The 6,759-nt window shown below is 36.3% G+C and overlaps 1 non-coding gene across 1 annotated transcript; it reads left to right on the top strand.

Moving 5' to 3' along the window:
* Positions 1-5,985: 5,985 nt before the first annotated feature.
* LOC150021314 (U1 spliceosomal RNA) lies at positions 5,986-6,148 on the top strand. Its single transcript, XR_016513700.1, has one exon. It is a non-coding gene; the product is annotated as a U1 spliceosomal RNA (small nuclear RNA).
* The last annotated feature ends 611 nt before the right edge of the window (positions 6,149-6,759 follow it).

The raw sequence follows: 6,759 nt of genomic DNA, 5'->3' as shown, positions 1-6,759 counted from the left end.
TCACTTATTTGAGCTTTTTCTTATTTTTTGAGATAGGCCTGTAATACTATGAATTTCCCTCTTAGGATTGCTTTCCCAATGTTCCACTGATTTTGGATTGTTGTGTCCTCATTTTCATTTGTTTCAAGGTATCTTTTAATTTCTTCCTTGATATCATTGTTAACCCATTCATTTAATGGCATGTTATTTAACTTCCATGTCTTTGTGTGTTTTTCAGTTTTCTTCTGTGATTTCTTCTGTGATTCTAGTTTCATAGCATTGTAGTCAGAGAAGATGCTTGATATGATTTCAACTTTCTTAAGTTTACTGAGACTTGTTTTGTGTTACAACATGTGGTCTACCTAGAAAACGTTCCATGTGCACTTGAAAAGTGTGTATATTCTGCTGCTTTGGGGTGAAATGTTCTGAAGATATCAATTAAATCCATTTAATCTAGCGTGTCATTTAATGCTGCTATCTTCTTGTTGATGTTCTGCCTGGAAGATCTATCCATTGAAGTCAATGGGGTGTTAAAACCCCCAACTACGACAATTTCTGTCGATCTCTACCTTTATGTCCATCAAGATTTGCTTCATGTATTTAGGTGCTCCTATGTTGGGTGTGTAAATGTTTACTAGGGTTATATCCTCTTGTTGGATTGTTCCCTTTATCGTTATGTACTGTCCTTCTTTGTCTCCTACTAAAGCCTTGGTTTTAAAGTCTATTTTGTTGGATATAAAAACTACTACTCCAGCTTTTTTTTTTTTCCCACCTGTGTGAAATATCTTTTTCCAACCCTTTGCTTTTAGTCTGTGTGTATATTTTGATCTGAGATGGGTCTCTTGAAAGCAGCATATATATGGCTCTTATTTTCTTATCCATTTAGCTACACTCTGTCTTTTGGTTGGAGCATTTACGCCATTTACATTTAAGGTGATTACTGATAGTGCCATTTTTATTGTTAGACTGTTTTCCTCTGTTTTTTATTTTTTCTTTCTTTTTCTTTTCTTCTTCTTAAAATAAGCACTTTTATATTTGCTGCATGCCTGGTGAAACCAGGAAAGCTGGTGTCTCTGCTGCCTGTCATCTACCAGACCCAATAAGTAGAGATAGAAACTAAATCTTTATGGTCTATATTCAGATGGTCAGTGATCTGAGAAGGTGGCAGGTTTGTACGCTAATAGACTGTCTTAAATTCTATTATAAATGGGCCCTTTTTATAAGGAGAAGAGTAGGTAAGGGGTTTGGAATTCAGGGAAAATGTTAATGGATAAAAGCTTCAGCATTCTTTTATCTGTGTCCTGGTCAATGGCTCTTGTGCCTTGGAGTGGTCTTTGTGTCCTGGGCAGTGGTCCCCTCACCCTGGAGTACATGGCTTCAGATACTGTCTTGATTGCTTGCAGTCTTCCTGATGCACAAAGATAGAACTGCTTATGATTTCCTGGAATCAAGGTGGGTCACACCTCCAGCTCCTGAAACAATAGCTTTTTATGTGCATTGATTACTAAGCTTATTAACTGTTACCTGAAACTAAAATTTTCCAATATTTGAGTCCTCCATTACTGGTTTGGTCTTAACAAACTCCCTTCTAGCTTTTTCTTGTCTGGGAAGTTCCTTATTTCTCCTTTGGTTTTAAAGTTTGTTTATTTATTTTTAGAGAGAGGGGAAAGGAGAAAGAGAGGGAGAGAAACATCACTGTGTAGTTGCCTCTCACTTGCACCCCCAACTGGGGACCTGACGTACAACCTAATCAGGTGCCCTGACTGGGAATCGAACCAGCGACACTTGGCTCGCAGGCTGGCACTCAATCCACTGAGCCACAGCAGCCAGGGCTCTCCTTTGGTTTTAAATGATAGCCTTGCTGGGTAAAGTAGCATTGGTTATAGGTCCTTGCTTTTCATCACTTTGAATATTTCATGTACTCCCCTCTGGCCTGAAATGTTTCTGTTGACTAATCAGGTGCCAGTCTAAGTAATGCTCAGTTGTAGGTAATTACCTGCTTTTCTCTTGTGGCTTTTAGGATTCTCTCATTGTCTTTAAGCTTTGTCATTCTAATTATAATGTGTCTCAGTGAAGGCCTCTTTGGGTTCAACTTGTTTAGGACTCTCTGAGCTTCACAGACTTGTGTGACTTCTTCCTTCACTAGATTAGGGAAGTTTCCAGTCATTATTTCTTCAAATAGGTTCTCAATCCCTTGTTCATTTTCTTCTCCTTCTGGTATTCCCACAATGCAGTTACTGTTACATGGTGTCCAAAATGTTTCTTAAGCTCTCCTCATTTTTTAAAATTCATTTTTTCCTTTTGCTGCTGTGCCTGAGTGTTTTTTTCTATATTGTTTTCCAAAACACTGACTTGATCCTCTCTTTCATCTAACCCATTGTTTATTCCTTCCAGTGTATTATTTATTCCAGATATTGAATTCGTTATTTCTAATTGGTCCTTTTTTATGGTTTTAATGTTTTGTTTTGTTTTTATGCTGTTGAGTATCCTTATAATCATTACTCTAAATTCTCTATCTGATCAATTGCTTGCCTCCATTTCATCTAGTTCTTCTGGAAAATTCACTTGTTGCTTCATTTGAGGCTTGTTTCTTTGTCTTCCCATTTTGACTGCTTTCTATTTTCTACCTTAGTTGTTAAACTAATCAACCATTAAACCAATCAGTTGTTAACCTACTCAAGCTCTAATCAGCAGGCTAGCTTAAGAACCATAGAGTAGAGCAGAGTAATTCCTGCAACCAGGGGTATTGCTTCCCCTCAGGCTGATGCCATTCAGGGAGGAGTGGTCTGTCTGAGAGTAATGACTCCTGCAGTATGGGGAATGACTCAGCACAGGGATCCCTGTGGCTGTTCCTTCAGCTCTGTCCCAAGAGTCCCTTATGCCAGACTCACCTCAAGCATCTCTAGTCCACTCTGCCTTCCCTTTGCCAGCACCCAGGGTAAGTGGCTGTGAATGAAATTTTGTGTATTGGCCCTTTAAGAGGCTGTCTGTGTTTCCAGCTGTCTCTCCCTGACAGACAGAAACCCTGCTGCTTTTCATAGCTGGATGTTATATGGGTTCCTTTCCAGTTCTGGTGCTTTAAGACAGGGTTTAGACCCCACACTTCTCAGGGGGAACCCCCAGCCTCTGAAATATCCCTCAGGAACTTTAGCTGCTGCCCTTGGAAGCTTAGCCATCCCCCTCATGTCTCCTCTGCACTCCCTACCAGTCATGTTGTGGTGAAGTCTTCTTTTTTTTCTGTTTGTCTGTGGTTATAAGGCTTCTCTTCAGCTAGTGTTCAGTTGGTTACTCTGGATGATTTCTCTACGATTTAATTTTAATTCCAGATTAGTCCTGAGAGGAGGGCAGTGTAGCTTCCACTTACTCCTCTGACATTTTCTAAATTCTGTTTTTAGTTGTTAATATTGTGGAGTGTCAACAACATTTCAGACTGACAGCATTTTAAATTTAGCAGGAGAGAAGGTCACCTTTCTCTCAGTAATCTGAAAGAAGTGTGAGAATGAATAACATCTGACTTTTCCAGACTTGTTTCCTATGACATTTATTGAAGAAGTTCTATTTTAAATCCTGAAATTTTCCCAGTGTCACTTTCCATTGTTCATAATATTCAACTTCTTATAAGCTACATCTTTCAATATTACCCACTGTTGACATATATTTTTATTTGAAATTTGTTTATTTACTTTTCTCTTTTTAACTTCTTCAGAATTGATTTCTCTTTAGTGGAAGAATTTTTCATCATTAGTGTTAATGTCTATGAAAGTGTTTTTCCAAAAGAATAGGGGAAACAACTTATGCTAAAGGCATAATATAGTTCAATTAGTAGAAAACAATATTCATAACAACATCCTCAGAAGATATATGTTTTTCCCCAGCAGAAAACAAAGGGGTCTGGGTATTTCCTCTCCCCACCCTGTGGCACTGGTTAACTGGATCCTCCCACATGAGACTTTGCATTTGAAGTGACTTAAAACCAAGATGTCAGGGTAGCTAAAGAGTTTTCACTGTTACCAGTGCAATGATAACCACCCAAATGTCCAGGCTCATGCTGGTGTGTCAGGGATGTGTCCAAGAGTCAGGATACCTACAGTGATGGCTTAACCATACTGTCCTTATGGTATAGCCTTGGCTAAATTCTCTGCTGCCTAGTCTTCTGTATTAGTTTGAGTTCTCTAGGGGAACAGAACCAATAGAATTATATGTATATATGATTGATTATAAGGAATTTTCTCACATGATTATAGAGACTGAGAAGTCCCAAGATCTGACGTTAGGATGCTGGGGACCCAGGAGAGCTGTGGTTAAGTTCTAGTCCAAGTCTGAGTCTGAAGGCAGGAGAAGACTGGTATCCAAGCTAAAGACAAGCAGAGACTGAATTCTGCCTTAACCAGTCTTTCTGTTCTATTCAAGCAATTAGTAGTTTGAATAAGGCCCATTCACATGGGGGAGAGCAATCTGCTTTATTCAGGGTAAGGATTCAAATGTTAATCTCATCCAGAAACACACTCACAGATACTTCCAGACTAATATTTAACCAAATATCTGGGCATCCATGACTCAGGTAAGTAGAAACATAAAACTAACCCTCACACGATTTATTTATTTTTCACCCTTGGGAAATAAAAGTGTTTCATCAATCTAGTGAGCTACTTTATGTCTTTCCATATAAATAAGCATAACTTTCTTTTTAGATTATCAGAGTCACTACTCTTATTTATCCTAAGAGTAATATACATATATAGTAATGTTTCATGTAATGTTATTTTATATGTAACATTTTATGTAGTCACAAACTATTGTACATTTATGTTTCAAACAAATCATTCTGTTAGCCACACTAAACATAATTTGGTGAGTGCTGGAAAATAAAGGTGGAAGAATTAAGAGTGGAGAATTGAAGAGAATTTAGAAGTAATTGCATAAAATCATTTGAGGGCAGTCGTTATAGATATATGAAGATAAGTATAGATTTAACATTTACAGGACTTGATGACAGATTACATATTAAAGGTGAGGGAGAATGAGAGAGTCAAATATAATTCCTAGGTCTCTCACCTATGATACTGAATTAAAAATGTCATTTATCAAGATAGGGCGTATGACAAAAAGAGATGCATGCTGTTTTTCTGCTCAGGGAGTGATGCTGGAGAAGACTCTTAAGTTGTTAAGTTTTAAAGCAATTGAAAAGTTGGTATTCCTTTGACACACAAGTAAAGATGCCAAGTAAACTGTTGGAAATATCGGTCTTGAACTTAGAGGACAAGTCTGGATAAGAGTTACCCGCAGAAAGTTGCACATTTCCCTATGAAACAATTAGCCCTTGATAAACCAGCATTTTAGGTTTAGACCTTATTTTCAACTTTGAATGACTTATTAAACTTTAGACCTAGTTTAATCCTCCTGAATAGCTTCCAATATCAAGTGAGGATTTCTTGATATACAGACTTCAGACATGTAGCATAACTACTTTATTTACCTTCTCCTTACTTAGTATACACATGAAAAATGTAAGAAAGTGAATCCTTAATTAATAACCAACCCCATTTCACCCACCAACTCTGTGAAGTTCTGTTCTGAGAGAGGCTGTAGGTTCATAACAACTCTTCAGAAACATCCCATGTGAACAAAAAACCAATTGTGGTTTTTTTTTTTTTAACGAAGTCATAGCCATCTCTGTAATACACAATGTTATATGTATTTTCCTAATTCAGTGGTTAACTATATGTGTCAACTTGACTGGGCTAGTAACATAATGTCTGGGTGTGTCTCTTAAAGTGAACCCAGAAGAGATTACCACTTGAACCAGTATACATAATAAAGAACACCCTTGCCAGTAAAGGTGAGCATGTTTCTATCCATTAAGGGTCTCAATAGAACAAAAGGGTGAAGGAACATAGGAAGGAAAATAATACATTCTAATCAGATCAATGACTATCTTATTTTTATAGAACTTAATAACCCACAAAAATTTTAACAGTATCTTATTCTCTTTAAAACTAAGAAACTATACTTACCTGGCAGGGGAGATACCACGATCACGAAGGTGGTTTTCCCAGGGTGAGGCTTACCCATTGCACTTCAAATGTGTTGACCCCTGCAATTTCCCCAAATGTGGGAAACTCGACTGCATAATGTGTGGTAGTGGGAGACTGTGAACAATAAATTTTAACTTAGAGGAAATTTTACTAAATTGAAAACCAAATGTCTATAAAGCCTTGCTGCTATACTAGAAACATCTGTTTAATTTTATTTTCAAATAAAAAATAATGAGATACTAAAGAATTTTGTGTTTTAGATCAGTAAAAGTTACTAGAATCTAAAAATATATACATATTAAAGTTTCATTACTTGGGACCTAGCTTGACATTTTTAGAAAACTGAACTGTATTGAGTCATAATATTGTCATTTGTTTTATTCACATATTTTTTATTTTAGTGTGCTTTATGTCTCAAATTTTTTTGAATTGTATATTCAGATTTATTTCACTGTTTTTACAAATCATAAAATAGTTGTTACTTGAATATCATCAAAATGTCTTTTATAAATATTTTTGGTTTTACCCAGGACTGGAATTGTCACTGAAATTTGAAATAGAATATATTGGTATATAGAGATCTATTTAACTTCAGTTGTTTCAGTCACTCTAAAATATTAACTTATTTATTGAAATATACTTACTAAGTATCTGTTATGTGCCAGACACTGTTCTAATAATATTTATGAAAACTAAAAATTTACTATCATTTATATACACCATAATTTTGAAATTTATCTAAGAT

This window comes from Furipterus horrens, unplaced genomic scaffold (assembly GCF_987537825.1).
Source record: "Furipterus horrens unplaced genomic scaffold, mFurHor1.1.pri manual_scaffold_1, whole genome shotgun sequence".
NCBI lineage: Eukaryota > Metazoa > Chordata > Mammalia > Chiroptera > Furipteridae > Furipterus > Furipterus horrens.
This window is presented reverse-complemented; position numbering and strand designations above follow the sequence as displayed.